The sequence below is a fragment of the Pleurodeles waltl genome, chromosome 1_2, assembly GCF_031143425.1.
Source record: "Pleurodeles waltl isolate 20211129_DDA chromosome 1_2, aPleWal1.hap1.20221129, whole genome shotgun sequence".
Lineage (NCBI taxonomy): Eukaryota > Metazoa > Chordata > Amphibia > Caudata > Salamandridae > Pleurodeles > Pleurodeles waltl.
Window position 1 is genome coordinate 778,597,694 of NC_090437.1, and position 18,459 is coordinate 778,616,152.

Here is an 18,459-nt window from a genome sequence, read left to right on the forward strand (position 1 = left end):
GCTTCTCCCTGTGATGACTTTCCTTCCTCTTCTTCTTTCTCTTTGTCCATCCCCTGGAGCATAGCTCATTTACCATTCTTTTGAAGGGATACTTTTTATCCTTCCAAAGCTCACATCAAGAAGCCACATTTGTTTGTCTGCGTACACCACAGCAGTGAACGTTTTCTTGCTCTATCCCCCATGTGCTGCTTCTCCTTTACCTCTTTAACACCACACTCTCACCTCCCCCCAGCTTGTTCGTTAAAGTACATCAACAGGTATATTTTGGCATGGTTTGAGTAAAGATTTTATCAGGCTCGTTTTGTTTTGTTTCCTGCATGCCACATATTGCATGAAAGCCCAGGAACTGAAATGTGAGAGCTGCCTTTATGGGGCTGGTGGAAGGTGGACTGCTGAAAATCTGCTCCGTAGGTTGCTTCAGAGTACCAAATGGAGGAACATTTTTTGAGTTGTAAATTAGGATAAACGAGTCTTTGGCACATATTTTCCTTTAAGTTTTGACACTTACTTATTTTCTGCCTCAAATAGCTGTTAGTTTCTTTTAAGTACCTGCAACTTGTGCTGTGATGTTTTTTAGGCTGCATCACATGCATTAGACTTTTTACATTTTAATTATGGTTTGTTGCTTTAAAAGTATTTGAAAAAAACAATGTCATTTATAAAGATTGAAAATACTGAAACTAATCTTCAGTTTGGATATACCATGATATGTGTTCTTTGTCCTCCAGTATTTTCCATGTTTGTCCTCCAACTTTACAGACAAGGACAGGCAAAGTCAATAGTGTGACAAAGGTATGCCTATGCTTGTAAAAATGTTAGTGTAGCGAAATAGATTTGTTAGAAAGTGGATTATTGGTAAGGGCAGGTAAGTACCTACAATTAGCAATAGGCCTCCAACCCACAATAGGTCAAGTTAGGTCTCAATAAATTAATCCTAGCTCGACCCTTGGCAGCTTGGAAACGAGCAGTTAGGCTTATCTTAGCAGACAGGTATGCAAAGCATTTAAAAATCACAAAACAGTAAATAAGTAAAACACAAAACACAATACAAATCGAACATCAATGTATAAAACAGATTATGGGGGTCATTCCGACCAAACACCGCACTGCGGTCAAATGACCGCGGCAGTGATCACAACTTCCCCGCTGGGCCGGCGGGCGATCTCAAGCAGATCGCCCGCCGGCCCAGCGGGAAAGCCCCAGCAAAGATGAAGCCGGCTCCGAATGGAGCCGGCGGATTTGCTGGGGTGCGACGGGTGAAGTGGCACCCGTCGCTATTTTCAGTGTCTGCTTTGCAGACACTGAAAATCTTAATGGGGCCCTGTTAGGGGGCCCCTGCAGTGCCTATGTCAGTGGCATGGGCACTGCAGGGGCCCCCAGGGGCCCCACGACACCCGTTCCCGCCAGCCTCTTCCTGGCGGTGGAAACCGCCAGGAACAGGCTGGCTGGAAGGGGGTCGGAATCCCCATGGCGGCGCTGCATGCAGCGCCGCCATGGAGGATTCCCTGGGGCAGGGGAAAACCGGCGGGAAACCGCCGGTTCCCCTTTTCTGACCGCGGCGGTAAGAATTGCCCCGGAAGCACCGCCAGCCTGTTGGCGGTGCTTCCTCTGCCCTCTGCCCTGGCGGTTACAAACCGCCAGGGTCAGAATGAGGGCCTATATTTTTATCTTTTTATCTTTAAAATGACAATAAAACAACACAAATCCAATAACCGGGAACCGGAGATGTGAATTTTTAAAGATTAAGGGGGTCATTCTGACCCTGGCGGTCATCGACCGCCAGGGTCGACGACCACGGAAGCACCACCAACAGGCTGGCGGTGCTTCCTTAGGTATTCCGACCGCGGCTGTGAAGCCGCGGTCGCCCAGCCGGGTCCGGCGGTTTTCCGACAGATTTCCCCCAGCTGGGGGAATCCTCCATGGCGGCGCTGCTTGCAGCGCCGCCATGGGGATTCCGACCCCCTTCCCGCCAGCCTGTTTCTGGCGGTTTTCACCACCAGAAACAGGATGGCGGGAACGGGTGTCGTGGGGCCCCTGGTGGCCCCTGCACTGCCCATGCCATGGGCAGTGCAGGGGTCCCCTAACAGAGCCCCATAAAAATTTTCACTGTCTGCTTAGCAGACAGTGAAAATCGCGACGGGTGCAACCGTCGCACCCCTGCAACTCCGCCGGCTCCATTCGGAGGCAGCTTCATTGTTGCAGAGCCTTTCGCGCTGGGCCGGCGGGTGCTCCTTTGGCGGGCGCCCGCCGGCCCAGCGGGAAAGCCAGAATGGCCTCCGCGGTCTTTTGACCGCGGAGCGGGCAAGTGGCGGTTCCCGCCCGGCGGGCAGCGCCCGCCACCCGCCGAAGTTAGAATGAGGGGCAAAATGATTTTTAGCGCATAGAAACTAAAAGCGCCAACGTGGACATCTGGTCGCACTCGACCGGGCAAAGTCAAAATTTTAGGCCGACCGCAATGGAACCCTGCTCGGCTACAGTGGCCTCGTCAAAGTTTTACCTTTGGACTTAGTCTTTTCTTGAAGAATTTCTTCACCGGGACGAAGTCACAAGTCGCCCTCTTCGGATACGCATTGCAGGAGACCTCGGTGAAGGATTCTACGTTCTGATTTTTCATGATGGAAATCATCATCCAGGAAGAACTTGAAATTGAAGCCGACCTCCCTGGAGCCCACCTCGGATACACTGCACCGGAAGCCTTGGTCAAAGTTTTAGTCTCAGACTTAGAAACATTTTTTGGGCTTTTTCTCTCCGATGTCAGACGACTTTCAACAGCAAGCCGGTTTCAAGTCAATGTTGTTGGATTGCCTTTCCACGTGCCCCTAGTGAAATCCTGGAAGTCTGGGGCTCTGGACCTTTTCAGCGGGATGAACCTGCAAGTCAGGCTGGGTCGCGGTCGATGTAACCTGGCTTGACTCATGACGTTGGGACGGTCCACTTATCGCGCTTTTTCCCAAAGTTGCTCCACACTTCTCCAAACGTCTGGAACTTCTTACAGAAGGTCTTTGAATGTCCTTTAAGAGTCCACAACTCACCCTAAGGTTCCAGAAGCTCTGAGTGGCTCTTGAGGGTTAAGACTCCATCTCCCAGAATGCACCTGGCTCAAATCCAAAAATGACCACTAGTCACTGGTCAGCTGGTCAGTTTCTTCAGGGTTTGATGCAAGGGAGGGGGGGTTATTTTCTACCTGTAGCAAATAGGGAATCCCTTCTTGAAGCAGTTGAAGACAGCCAAAGTCTGTTTAGTGGTGAAGCCCAAGTGTGCAACTATTGCAGTCCTTCAGGGTGCAGTGTCCAAGTGCAGGTCAGGGATCCAGCAGGGCAGTCCTTCTCCTTCTTGTCTTGGTCCTTGTAGGAATCTGAAGTGGGGTGCAGCTCTGCCAATTTTATCCTTGCTCCTGGGGTGCAAAGCAGGGGGACCTTTGTCTAATCATGTGCAGGTCACCACCCTCTTGAGTGACCACTTTCTAGGAAGTGTGGCAAAAATCAATCCCAGGAAGCAACATTCCTCCAAACTCCAAGATGGCAAAAATTCAATCTCAGAGGTTAGGTCTGGCTGAGCCCACCCACTGGTGTGGCTAAGTTTCCCTTAACACACTCCTTCCTTTATCTAATCAGGGAGCACGTGGGTGTCTGGGTTTGCAGCGATGAAACTGGTAACTTTTAGAAAGAGTTCTAAAACTCTTTCTAGGTACAAGTTATATTAAATTCAACAGTAGCAAGTAGTTAGATGTATTATAACTTTTAATTTGACACTAAACATGCCATATCTAGTGCCTTCCTATGGAAAATAGTACTTTATTATTTGAAAAATAAAGTCTCTCAATGTTAGCCTATGGAGCCCTTTCACTACAATGGGGAAAAAAACAAATGTAGCTATTTTTCCCTCACCAGTGTTTCTAAAACATCTTTTATAACGTCCCTGCTTATAGGTACAGTGCACCCAACCCTGGGGACACTTAGGACATACCTTGGGGGTGACCTATATGTAAACATAAGGTAGCTTGGGACTTTGGAAGCACTTTTAATTCCCAAGTCGAATTTGAGGTTAACATTAACTTAAAGGCAGCCAGCAAGGCAGGCCTGCCTTTAGAATGACACTGGGCACCACAGCAGTGCACCTTTGGGTGTACTGCCTATGCTATGGTCCCTACACCTACATGCCCTATCATATACTAGGGACTTATAGGTAGGTTGGTACCAACAAATATAATTAGCCAACTTTGCATATCCATTTTCATCAGAGCACAGGCCCTGGGACTGTTTAGCAGTGCCCAGGGCACCATCAGAGTCGGGAAAAAAAACAGCATAATTGAAACAATGGGGGCAAAAAGTTAGGGGGCTTCTGTAATCAGCCCAGTTTTCCCCCACAAGATTGTATTTTATATACGTAACCAGTTGTGATTTTAAAAAAAATCATTTATTTGCACACTCACTTACGATATGTTTAAACTTACTGGTGTGAATATTGTATTTCTATATACTTCATGGGTTAAGCTTAATTAGCTTTGAATGGTTTCCAAAAAGCTCTCATTTTGTGTTATTTTCATATTTGAATATATTGAATGAATATCATTAAAATAGGCTTTTGGTCCTATCACACAAACATTTTTTAATAAACGCCTCCATTCCTTCAAGGGTAATAAAAACACTACTCTCTTTCTCAGGAGGAGGGGCAGATGAGTCCAAAGGTTTACCGAAATGCTGTAAAAGTCCATTGTCCTTTATCAAAGGAGATGATATAGAATGTTTAAGATGTGAGTTTATTCATTGAGGATGATGCTAGAACTGTGCAAGTAGTAAGTCCACAATTGTGTTTTTACTGGAAACCAAATACCACATTGTAGTACTTGACTCTCTCCAGATATCGAAGCTGAGCAGTCCAAGGCCTACTCAGGTGAGGTGATGTGGGCTACAAACCTCAATGTGCTGGCATGCAACTTTAAAACTCAATAAACTATTGTCCAGCCAGTGTTTTTTCTGTTATAAAGAAAAATCACTTTTATCACATACACACGACTAAAGACTATGGGAAACGGGCAGAATCACCTGGGGTCATGCATCTAGTGTCTCTTGAAACTTAGGGCAAGTTTTGGATAAATGTGCACTTCTCTTTGCAGTCCGTTACAACACTTAACACATGGATCAGTGGTGCCCCTGCCCCTCTTTGGGGCACCACAAGGGAGAGAATATGCTGTAGCAGACCTCACAGCCATTATGAGGCAGTCCTCCTGGGAGCAATGAATATTTGATCAGCGGTTTGCTCCTCTCTCAATTCTGTCTCACGGCCATATGCCACATGCCTTTACTTTCTTTTTTATGTTGTGGTGGCCTCATTCCCACCCTCAAGATGAGGTTGCCAGGTCCTTATGATTGTGCCAATCCTAGCAGGATGTCTTCTTCTTTCCTGTTGCACCAGCCCCTGGGAAGAGGAGTGATTTAGGGAGCTGTAGTAGGTATGGAAAGGGACCACAAGGCATACCCTCTCCCAAAAGGGATGAATAAATAAAGATGTGCCGACCCCCGGGCATGGACATCTCAAGTTTTGGGGGCCTGGGCCAAACATATCTTGGGGCCCCTGATTCAGAACATTTTTTAATTTACTATCCAATTCCAGCTGTTCCATTCTGTCTTAGGTCAGTTCACTGGCAGTGCATAGACAGGGCCACAGGTCTCAAACAAAAATTGTGGACATATATTTTGACAATTTAGACTTCTTAAGTGGTACACGTTACACACATCTAGGATGCAATTCTACATATGAATTCCTGGCCGAGTAAGACGGACTATAATTTACAATAACACATTGAATTAGAAGAGCTATTACCAGAGTTTGTCAACACAGGAGACAGTTTTGAACATAAGTAAACTTAACAAGAAGGGTTTTTTAAGTATACTTAGTTTAAGAAAATATGGGATGTATTGGAGCCTTTTCAGGATGATTGTATACTAACTTTAAGCATTTTTAAACATTTGAATACCCTCCAAATGTTTAGGTAGATGTATATGGCATGAGTACAGATGTCACAGGACCTGACTTTAGAACAATTAGGATTGTTCCTTTAACACAAATTAGACATGCTTTCAATAAAAAGTATTGTCTCGGATTCATTTATCTTAATATTGGCTCTTTCTTCGCACATGATAGCTGTCAACCCCAAGGTTATAAATGCTCTATAGGCTCAAGTTTCAACTCTACAAGTAGCTGAGATATCCCTCTTGTTACACAGTTTGTACATGTTCAGATAGCAGAAGAACTAACACACATATTACACATATTTCACAGACTCCAGTTTTAGACAGCAATTATATCACTTAGACATCAGACAACAATTACGTCCTTCTAATTACACGGATCTTACAGACTCAGTTCTCTAACTACTTTGCTACTTTCAGGTTACATCAACTCTACGTACTCAAGCTCATGAAATCAAAACTATCCCTCATGTTACCCATTATTACAGGCTCAGGGCTCTTACAGCAAAGCTACCCCCCATTTAAAAAAAATCCTAGTGGCTCAGAAATCAGCCACATACTCTGTAACTTAGGTTATATAAAACTCATCAGCTAAGTCTTCAAATAGCAGTATATCCTATGCAGATATAAGTGTCAGGGCCCAAGGTGTTCCACTCTCAGAATAAGTGCCGGTGCAGAGCACAGGTAAACAGTGGCACAATTTAAGCACTGATGCCTTGCAGGTTAACATCTAAAACAGAGAGAGAAGAACTATGCAGCACAGGTAACACATGCTCCAGTGTCCACACATCTAAACATCTAAGCTATCCTTTAACTAATAATTTGGGAAAATATCTAATAAGTGAGGAGATAAATACTTCCACTTGTATGCAGCACTCTGATGACTGGGTTAGAACACACTATTATGGATGTCAAACTTCACACATATACCTAAAACAAGGAAGATGCACCAAGAGTGCAATAATCCATTACACAGAAAGGGTAGAAGCAGGTGCAGGCCTCATTCTTCTGGGTACACTATGAGCAGCACCACTGCAAACTGTCTTCCCACACATATAAGGCTGATTCCACTCATTGACAGACACCAAGCATGCATTCCTCATATGTGACAGAGTCTCAGCAAATACAGCAGAACAGCTACACACTGCACTTGAAATTGGAATGTGGACCCTGCACATTAGTGACTATCTTTGTCTTTCCTTGTAGCAGACTTGCCAACTGTAGGAAAGTGGGTTATTAGTAGGTAGTGGTGTTCACCCTCAGCTAATAATAATACCACAATCACTAATAGGTCCAGTCAAGTCTCAGTAAAATAATCCTTGCTAAACCCTTGGTAGCTTAGCAATTGAGCAGTCAGGCTTAATTTAGGGGACAGGTATATGTAAAGCATTCAATACCACCAAAACAGTAAATAGGTAAAAGGAACAACACAAAAAACACCAATTTATAAAAATAGAGAATGTGTTTATCTTTAAATGACACCGAAATGACAAATATCCAATGTAGGGAACGATATATATGAATTTGCAAAGGAACAAATTGTGTATTCTAGCTTCAAAAAGCATAAAGGGGGTTATTCTAACTTTGGAGGAGTGTTAATCCGTCCCAAAAGTGACGGTAAAGTGACGGATATACCACCAGCCGTATTACGAGTTCCATAGGATATAATGGACTCGTAATACGGCTGGTGGTAAATCCGTCACTTTTCCGTCACTTTTGGGACGGATTAACACCTCCTCCAAAGTTAGAATAACCCCCAAAGTGTCACTGGTCACATTGGACAAGGACATAGTCAAAGTTTTAGGCTGACCGTAATGGAGCATGGTTCGGATAGATTAGGCTAGGTTCTGGTCAGAAGGTTTACCTTTGGACGTAGGTCCATATTTATGGGTTTTTAGTGCAGGGCAGTGCAGCAAGTTACCTTGCTGTGCTGCCCTGTGTCAAAGGGAAAGGGCAGGAATGTGCAGTATATAAGGCATACAGGCATTCCTGTCCTTTCCTACTGCTCTGGTGCCATTTTGGCAGGCTAGAGCTAACACAGGCATCCTTGGAGGCAGGATTGCTTTTGTACAGGAAGGAGCACCTTCCTGCACAAAAACAATCCTGGGAGGCTTTTTCCTCTTTCGATGTGTGCTGCAGAATACAGCACATATATAGAGAGGAAAAAACAAGAAGAAATAAAGATATTTCTCCTCATTACGCCACGCCTGTGGAGGTGAAAGGTTTTGGCAAATCCTCAGGTTTACAAGGTCTTGTCTGTTTACAAGGTTTTGAGTCTGCTGCAGCTCAGTGGCTTGGAGAAAAGTCGGCCACCGAATCCTCAGCGTTAACAGAAAAGAGGATCCCAAATAAGTCGTCAAAGGTTTTCCTCTTGGATGAGTTGGACTCCGCCTTGAGCATTTAAGCAGGACAAACCAGCAAGATTGATCTAACTGTGAGTTGTCATCTGTGGCTTCACCCTCAACACCGAGCCGGTATCCTCCTGGAGCTTTTCTGCCAAACTTTGCAGAAAGCTTTCAAACTTTTATTTATTTTATTTTTTGTCGTTTCTTGGTTCCTTTGGGAAAAACAGGGGTCCAGTAGCACCTGTCAAGGGTTTAGAGACTCTGGATTGCTGTTTGAGAGATAGGACTTAATTTTTCACAATGTACCTGCAAAAGTCCAGGAAAAATCCAGTTCCATCTGTTCACCTGGGGTGATTCTCTCTTTGGCTTGGCAGGTGACTTCTTCTAGCTCTGTTGTACCTGTTGCTGATCAGGGAGTCCACTCATTTTCTTTTGAGTCAGGCACAGTCCTTTCTTTGTGGAGCCTTGTGAAAGCAGCAGGTGTAGTCGTTCTGAAGTGCAAGCCTTCTGGGGTGCAGTCCAAGGGTCGAACATGGCAGTCCTTCTGCTTCTAATGTTCCAGGCTGTGATCTGAGGAGCTCCTGCAGCTCTCCATTCGAGGCTGGCAGGACTCCCAACCATCAAGGGTAAAAATACCTCTCACTGCTATGACCACTTCCTGCAAAATATGGCATATTTTTGACCTGGAATGCATTGTTTTCCAAAAGATCAAAATAGGTAAATTCTCTCCTTGGTGTGTGTATCTGTGTAATCCAATCCAGAGGTGTGGTTAACATCTCCCCTTACAGCCTCTCTCCTAATCTAATTGGGGGGATCCCATCTGGCTAGTGATCAAGGAAGTGGGTCCTGGGACATATTTTCTCCTGCCTTAGAAGTCCAGCTTATCTTCCCAGCCCCATTCCTCTCCCTGGCTTCTCCAGGAAGCAAATGTTCTTAGACCAAATACCTGTATTGCTACACCCCAAGAGCTCTTCACACCTATTCAGGAAGTGCTTGGCTCGGGTTGTTAAAGGCTGACCAATCAGAAAAGGCTGCTACGAGGTTGCTTTAGGTTACTTCAGGATAGTAAATTATAAAGCTACTTTTCTGTAGTAGTTATAAGAAATCCAACCTAGGAAAGTTGTTGGATAAATTATAAAGCTACTTTTCTGTAATAGTTATAAGAAATCCAACCTAAGCAAGTTGTTGGATTTTTTTCATTTTTATTCTTTGAATGATATGTGTAGCTAGCTCCAATCAACAGTTCAACTTTATAAAGTTTAACTTCAATAAAGCCTTCACATGTCAGCCTATGGGGCTAGCCGCACTACAATAATGAAAAACGTCTCTGGGTGTTTTTCCTTACCAGGGCATACAAAACATATCTTATATTGTCCCTGGTTTGTAGAACAATGCACCCTATCCTTGAGGCACACAAGGCAGACTATAGGGGTGAGTTAAATGTAATAAAAAGGTAGTTTTGGACTTTGGACATACATTTAATTCCAAAGTCGAATTTGGACATGGTTTCATTTTAAAACCAACCTGTAATGTAGGCCTGGTTTTAAAATGACACCAGACACCACAGCAGTGCACATTTAAGTGCAATGAGCCCACTGGGGTCTTTAAACCTGCATGCTCTGCCACATAGTTGGGACTTAAAGGTAGGTTGTCTTAGGTTGTCTTTGCCAATTTCAATAATACCAATTACTAAATACTCTTAGAGGACAGAGCACTTGCCCTGTGCCTGTTTAGCAGAGCCCAGAGCACTTTCAGAGTTAGTGACCAGCAGCATCAGTCAGCAATCACTGTGTGATTAAGGGATGGTCCTTGGAGGGTGAGGGACCTTGGGCAGAGAGCTACCTAAGAGGCACTCTGTCCCCTACAAAAAAGACAGAAGGGTGGCTGAGGCTGTTGCCATTATCCTGGGGTCGTTTCACATTCATTAATGGACACCAGCTACATACAACTTCCAAAAACAAACTGGAAAGCCACTTTGTGCAGTTGGTTTCCAGGTCATCTTCCCTGCCACCTTGCAATTTCAGCCATTCACTGTGTGACCCTGTGAAGGGAGCTGAAAATGCTGTTCACTGAGTTGCACCATGTGAGTTGGCAGGTCTCTTGTAGGAATATATTATTGAAAAAATGAACTTGTAGAGAAAGGTGGTCTCAGAAATTACGCCTGTTTAGGAAGCGCTTGTGATGGAAGAGACAATATGCCTGCTTTATTAATGTTACAATAAGTAGTAAAATAAAGTAGTAAGATGTAATATGCACAATAAAACATGTAAATATGTGCCATACATTAATTCAACATGCATTTACATCTAATATTCAAAATATGTGTACTAGAGGGCAATATAGTGCTATACGTTTTTAATGCTGTTAATGCAGCAGGAGCAATCTAATGTTATTGAAAATAATCAGTATGACGCCCTTCCTTTTTTCATAAGTGAGGCCCTGTTTCGATCTAAACTAAACTTTTATAAAGATGTTGCATGGCTTTTGAAAACATAAATACAACATTTTATGCAAACTTTTAAGCAATGAACTCCCACACCTCAACCTTACTACAAATAGATTAGTGAACATGGTATTTAAAACCACCTACATTTAAGAATCATTAAAGGTCATCAGGGCACGACTTTCTGCAGAATGTAGCGGTTCAGAAAGTCGCTAGAGAAGGCTGATATGGGGCCCACTGAAAGGCTGGGGTCCTGGGCCAGTGCCCACTATGCCCATGCCTTAAAACATCTCGGCCCCTGGATCATGGCCTACCCCAGGGTTATGTCTTTAAAATACTGCAGAGCACCACACAGTCTTTTTTAAGGTATGGCTTGACAGTGCAGCTGTCACCAGACAATTATGTGAGCATTACTAGAGAGGAGCATTGGCCTTGCCCACATGCTCGGAGCCAAGAGTACGTTTTGATTGGACAGAGGTTGTGTGCTTCCACAAAAAAGTGCGTGCCTGCCTCACAGCTGTGATAATTTTGAATATTTATCCAGCTGCCTAAGCTTGAGCTTTTAGGGGCACAGATATTAAATTTGAAAGCAAAGTAAAGTGTTTCAGATAAAAAGTTAATTTATATTGTTTTTCTCTGGAATCAGTACAAATGAGAGGAGGACAGTCATTAAATAGTCAGTCCTTATAAATCCTTATGTACTTTTGGTAAAGTGCATAATTATGGGTACTCAAGACGATCAATCTGTAAATAAAAATATTCATCATCATTAAGTGAGTCCAACCTGTGTCTTAATCATCTTCATTAGGGCCATAACTGATTGAAATATAATTTGATACAGCATGTTACATCAGACAGTTGATTGTAGATTTCATTATCATAATCTACTTTATTCCAACCATATTGCCTTCTTTATCCACCTCTCTGGTAATCAAGCCATTCATATTCTATAACAGCTGCAATGATAACCGTTCAGACTTAGTAAGATTATCCCTCCGTTGATACTTATATCAAGCCACAGGTCTAGTATTCCATACAGTTCCAAATGAATTGCTTTATAGAACAGGTCTATATTATTGCTACTATCAATACCCAAATTAGTACATAATTCAAGATCAGAAAGCAACCTAGTCATGGCCACAGGGTCCTCCTCACAGTTAGAAATAAACAACAATGTTGTGGTGTCATATATATACTCGATTGTGAGTTCGTTCAAATTAGATGTTTGTATATACATTTTATGGTTCAACGGATATAAACAAAAATACTTTGAAACTTTCAATTGTCTCAAAAACATATACATATAATTCAATCTTTACATAATATATATTGCAATATTGCATTGAACTAAAGCTCATGCCTTTCTTAAGGACTGGGTACATTTCTTGTGTTAACGTTTGATCAGACAAGCTGATCACATTCACATAACCTGGCACAATTTGGGTGCTGGAGGAACTAAAAGATACAACACAAACAGCTTGTGTCTGCATCCTAAAAATGAACAGATTTATTGTTTCTTATCCTGTGTATCGATTGCAGTATCGGAGTTTGAGGGCTACCTCTCTTACTCCTTAAGCATTTATTTATGAGAAGAATATAAAATACCGTACAATTGGGGTGGGCTATTAATCTGAGAGGAGAGGGGTTGGAAGTTAAAGTTTCGATTAGAGGCCTACTGGCATGCAAGTGAATGGGGGATTGAACAAATATGCTAAATGAATACATTCAGTTGTTAGCCAGTTAAATATAACACATTTAGGAATTTAAACGAATAGGTATGAATGCACGATGAATGCGAACAATGTTACCACTGTATATAGCTTTTAGTCTTATTTCCTTTTAGTTGATTAGATCCTTAGAATTGTGATGGTAATTCTTGTGCACATAGTTTATGCAACAATCTACTCCTTTATAAACTATCATTATTTGTGTAGTGATTGTTTTGTTCCGAGGAGTGCTGTAAGAGATCATCTGCAGATGTAAGGGATTCTCTGACAGTCCTGACTGACCCGTACATCCTATGTTCGTAACACAGTGTGAGGTGACAGTCCTGTCTGACCCCTACTTCCTATGTTCATAACACAGTGTGAGTGGTAAAGGACACCTGTAAGGTGTTGTATCCTGTATAGTCGTCTGTTCCAGGAGAGGCACGTCTACAAAGCAAAATATCCAGATGACCCCAGTGAAGTACCTAGGAGTGTATTTGAGTCCATATTGCAATGAAGCATTGTAGGAGGCTGGCCTGGCTTATAGTGGGTACCTGATGGTACTTACACCTTGTGCCAGGTCCAGTTATCCCTTATTAGTAGATTAGTAGTGTTCTAGCAGCTTAGGCTGATAGACGTAGCTATAGCAGAGCAGCATAGGCTGAACTAGGAGACATGCAAAGCTCCTACTATACCACTTATATCATATAGCACTATATCATAAGAAACACAATACTCAGAGTTACTAAAAATAAAGGTATTTTATTTTAGTGACAATATGCCAAAAGTATCTCCCTTAGGAGGTAAGTAAAATACACAAAATATACACACAAACCAAAATCAGGTAAGTAAAACACTTAGGGACAGATGTATCAAAGAATTTTGCATTCGCAAACGGTGCGAATTGTAAAATTCGGCCGTTTGCCAATGCAAAATCCCCTTTCTGAATGTAAGAAAGGCATTCGCAGTGCAATTTTAAGGAATTGCTAAAATAGCGATTCCTTAAAATTGCGACCCCATTTAGAGAATCACACATTGCAATTCTCTAAATAAGAAATCGCAAATAAGGACATTTATGAAGCAATTCCTTAATGCGAATTGGGCATTAAGGAATCGCTAATTACCACCAAGTTGAACTTGGTGGTAACCATGTGCAAAATTAAAAAATGCATTTTTAAACTGTACATGTAAACCCTTACAAGTCCCCAAAAAAAAATTGGGGTGCAGCAGAGGGGGCCTTAGGCCCCCAGCACCCTGGGGTTTTGCATTTCCAAAATTGCAATTTCTGGTTCAGAAATCGCAATTTTGGAAATGAAAAAAATAGCAGATATGGGCGAACAGGCCCATAGCTGCGAATGGGGCCAGTATCGCAATTTGCGATTCGGTAATAGCATTTGTGATTTTTAAGAAATCGCTATTACCGAATCGCAAATGTGATACATGGCACTTTGCGAGTCGGAAATAGCGATTTCTTAAAAATCGCTATTTCGGAATCGCAAAGGGCCATGATGATACATCTGGCCCTTAGAAAAGTAGTGCAGACACTGTAGAACACAATAGAATGCAATAGTAGACAGTAGGCCTAGGGGCAACACAAACCATATACTCCAAAAGTGGAATGCGAACCACGAATGGACCCCAGGCCTAGTGTAGTGTGTAGAGGATCACTGACAGTGTAAGAAAACACTAAGGGTGTCCAAGATACCCTACCCCAAGACCCTGAAAAGTAGGAATAAAGGGCCAGATGTAGGTAGAAATGGTTTTGCGACTCGCAAATTGCGAGTCGCAAAACCATATGCAGAATGGTGTCCCTGACACCATCTGCGAATCGCAAGGGGGTCGCAAAGACCCACCTCATTAATATTATTGAGGTCTGTCGCAATTTACGACCCCCTTGCGATTCCCTGCACTCACAGGGATGGTGGCCTGCTGGAGACAGCAGACCACCATGTCTGTGACTGCTTTTTTAATAAAGCTGTTTTTTTTTTTTGTATTGCAGCCCTTTTTTCTTAAAGGAAAACGAGTTGCAATACACTCTGGAAAATGAAACGATTTGGTTTCATTTTTTCAGAGTAGGCAGTGGTCCACTGGACCACTGCCTACTCTGAAAAAATATTTTTGGCGCCATTCACAAAGGGGAAAGGGTCCCATGAGGACCCCTTCCCTTTTGCGAATGAGTTAGCACCCACCTCACATGGGTGCTAACTGCGAATTGCTTTGCGACCGCATTGGTAGTCTCAAAGCAATTCTGCATTAATGCGTTGTACATCTGGCCCAAAGTTACCCTACTATCCCAGAAAGAAAGTAAAGTCGAAATAGGGGATTCTGCAAGTGTACAAGAGTCACGCAAGTGTCCAGGGGGGGCAGGAGCCCACTAAACCCCGGATAAAGGTGCAAAAGGGCTGCCTCAGGGTGGAAGAAGCCAAAGATTCTGCAACAACGGAAGGTGCCAGGAACTTCTACTTTGGTCAGAAGATGTCCCACGGCGTGCTGAAGGACACAGAGTTGTTTCTACGCAGAAAGACCGCAAACAAGCCTTGCTAGCTGCAAGAGTCACGGTTGAAGATTATGGGTGCTACCAGGGCCCAGGAAGGACCAGGAGGTCCCCCCTTGGAGGAGGAGACAGAGGGGGGCCCTCAGTAACACAGAGAGCCCATGCAGAAGCAGGCAGCACCCGCAGAAGCACTAGAATAGGTGTTCAAGGAATCTGAGATCGGCGGTCATCTAAAAACAACAAAAGAGGGTCCCACGAAGCCGGAGGTCAACTCAGCGAGTTGGGCAATGCAGGATGGAGTGCTGGGGACCTGGGCTGTGCTGTGCACGAAGGAAGTCTTGCGAAAGTGCACAGAAGCCCTAGCAGCTGCAGATCACGCAGTACACAGGATTACTGTCTGGCGTGGGGAGGCAAGGACTTACCTCCACCAAATTTGTACAAAAGGACCACCGGACTGTCAGGGTAACTTGGATCTAGCTCCTGTGTTCCAGGGACCACGCTCGTCAAGATGAGAGGGGGCCCACAGGACCGGTGATGTAGAAGTTTGGTGCCTGCATTAGCAGGGGGAAGATTATATCGACCCACAGGAGATTTCTTCTTGGCTTCCAGTGCAGGGTGAAGGCAGACAGCCCTCAGAGCATGCACCACCAGGAAACAGTCGAGAAAGCCGGCAGGATTAGGCACTACAGTGTTGCCGGTAGTCAACTTGCTACCTTGTTGCGGTTTGGCAGAAGTTGAAGAGAGAAGTGCAGAGGAACTCTGGTGAGCTCTTGCATTCGTTATCTGACGAAAAACCCACAGGAGAAACCCTAAATACCCCTCAGAGGAGGATTGGCTACCTAACCAGGTAAAAGCCTATCAGGAGGGGTCTCAGACGTCACCTGCTGACACTGGCCACTCAGAGGTCTCCATTGTGCCCTCACACCTCTGCATTCAAGATGTCAGAGGTCTGGGACACACTGGAGGAGCTCTGGGCACCACCCCTGGGGTGGTGATGGACAGGGGAGTGGTCACTCCCCTTTTCTTTGTCCAGTTTTGTGCCAGAGCAGGGGCTGGGGGGTCCCTGAACCAGTGTAGACTGGTTTATGCAAGGAGGGCACTATATGTGCCCTTCAAAGCATTCCCAGAGGCTGGGGGAGGCTACTCCTCCCTAGCCCTTAACACCTATTTCCAAAGGGAGAGGGTGTAACACCTTCTCTCAGAGGAAATCCTTTGTTCTGCCTTCCTGGGACTGGGCTGCCCAGACCTCAGGAGGGCAAAAACCTGTCTAAGGGTTGGCAGCAGTGGTAGCTGCAGAGAAAACCCTAGAGAGCTAGTTTGGCAGTACCCGCGGTCCGTGCTGGAGCCCCGGTGATGCATGGGATTGGCACCCCAATACCAGATTTGGCTTGGGGGATAATTCCATGATCTTAGACATGTTACATGGCCATGTTTGGAGTTACCATTGTGAAGCTACACATAGGTATTGACCTATATGTAGTCCACACGTGTAATGGTGTCCCCGCACTCACAAAGTCCAGGGACATTGCCCTGAACAATGTGGGGGTGCCTTGGCTAGTGCCAGGGTGCCCTCACACTTAGTAACTTTGCACCTAACCTTCACTAAATGAGGGTTAGACATATAGGTGACTTATAAGTTACTTAAGTGCAGTGTAAAATGACTGTGAAATAACGTGGACATTATTTCACTCAGGCTGCAGTGGCAGTCCTGTGTAAGAATTGTCTGAGCTTCCTATGGGTGGCTAAAGAAATCCTGCAGCCCTTCGGGATCTCCTGGAACCCCAATACCCTGGGTACCCAGGCACCATATACTAGGGAATTGTAAGGGTGGTCCAGTGTACCAATCAGAATTGGTGAAAATAGTCACTAGACTGCAGTAACAATTTTAAAAGCAGAGAGAGCATAAACACTGAGGTTCTGGTTAGCAGAGCCTCAGTGATACAGTTAGGCACCACACAGGGAACACATACAGGCCACAATTATGAGCACTGGGGTCCTGGCTAGCAGAATCCCAGTGACACATATCAAACATACTGACAACATAGGGTTTCCACTATGAGCAATGGGGCGCTGGCTAGCAGGATCCCAGTGAGATAGTAAAAACACCCTGACATATACTCACAAACAGGGCAAAAGTGGGGATAACAAGGCTAGAAAGAGGCTACCTTCCTACAAGCATATGATTTTAATGTGGGAAATGTACTGACATCCCTTATGCGAAGTGTACACAAGTGGCTGAGCTTCCCGATGTCCTTAATGGGGCATATCCCAATTAGCAAAATGATCATGCTACCTCGAGTACAGTATGCATTGCAACACATGCCAATGTGCATAGCGGAATCTTGCTTCAGCAAACTGGATGAGTTGCTTCAATTGCTCTACTGGGGGACCGGAAGGGCACAGATAAGTTTGGAGATATTGAAACCACCGTGGGATAGTGGAGGGTTACAGGCACCTAATTTGAAGGCCTATTATTGGGCAGCTTATATTCAGCATACAGTGCTGTGGTTTCAGGAGGGAGGCACTGATCCAGTGGCAAGGATGTTGGCATGTTTGGTACTGCCACAGACACTGTTGGCATTGCCCTTAGTCCCTTACAAGAAATGGACAGCTATACTGGTACAGGTTAAGACCCTACTATATATAGACAAATTAATGCCAGTCACTGACACTTTGCAAGAGTTACACTGGCTCCTAGTGGAGAAAGGAGTCACATTTAAAGCTCTCTGTCTGGCACATAAAACTCTCTATGGAGACGGTCCAGCATACCTGAGGAGAAAACTGATTTGGTATTATCCTGGTCGAACTCTACGCTAAACCTACTATAAGACTGTTAAAACTGGTAAATTCAGGATAGCAACTTAGGGAGGTAGGAGTTTTGTGCATCTTAATGCACATCTGTGGAATAACCTGCCTGAACATTTAAGAGGTCAATAGAATCCATGCAGTTTTAGGAAACACCTGAAAACCTGGTTATTTTCTAGCTGAAAAAGTTGAGTTGACTGCAAGATATATAGATTCATTCCCATTTCAGTAATTTAGTGGTTAGTGCCAGATTCCAGGCTCCTGCGCTTCTTCTTTTGTAAGCCCCCAGGTGGGACAAGTCCCAGGGGCATTCTTTAATAGAAGTGAGGGGCCGCCTGCCCCCCCCCCCACAGCCCCGGGTACTGTCACCTTCATGGGGCGAAGCAGTAATAATGTGTGGAGGGGCCACACGCCCCCCCTGTTCACCGGGGACCACCACTTCCCTGGGGCTAAATTAATTATTGGCGTTGGGGAGGCCCATCGGCCTCCTCCACAACCCTAGGGATGACCACTTTGCCGGGGCATTGATGTCATTGTGTCTAGGGGGACACAGGCCCCGGGACCATCACCTCCCTGGGGCTATGCTTGTTGGAGCCATTGAAGGCCCTGGGGCTCCGCCACCCATCAGGGCAGGCTCCTGCTATGTCCTGAGGTTCCCAACCCAAGGACATTGTTGTTTGCTTTGACAGCTGCA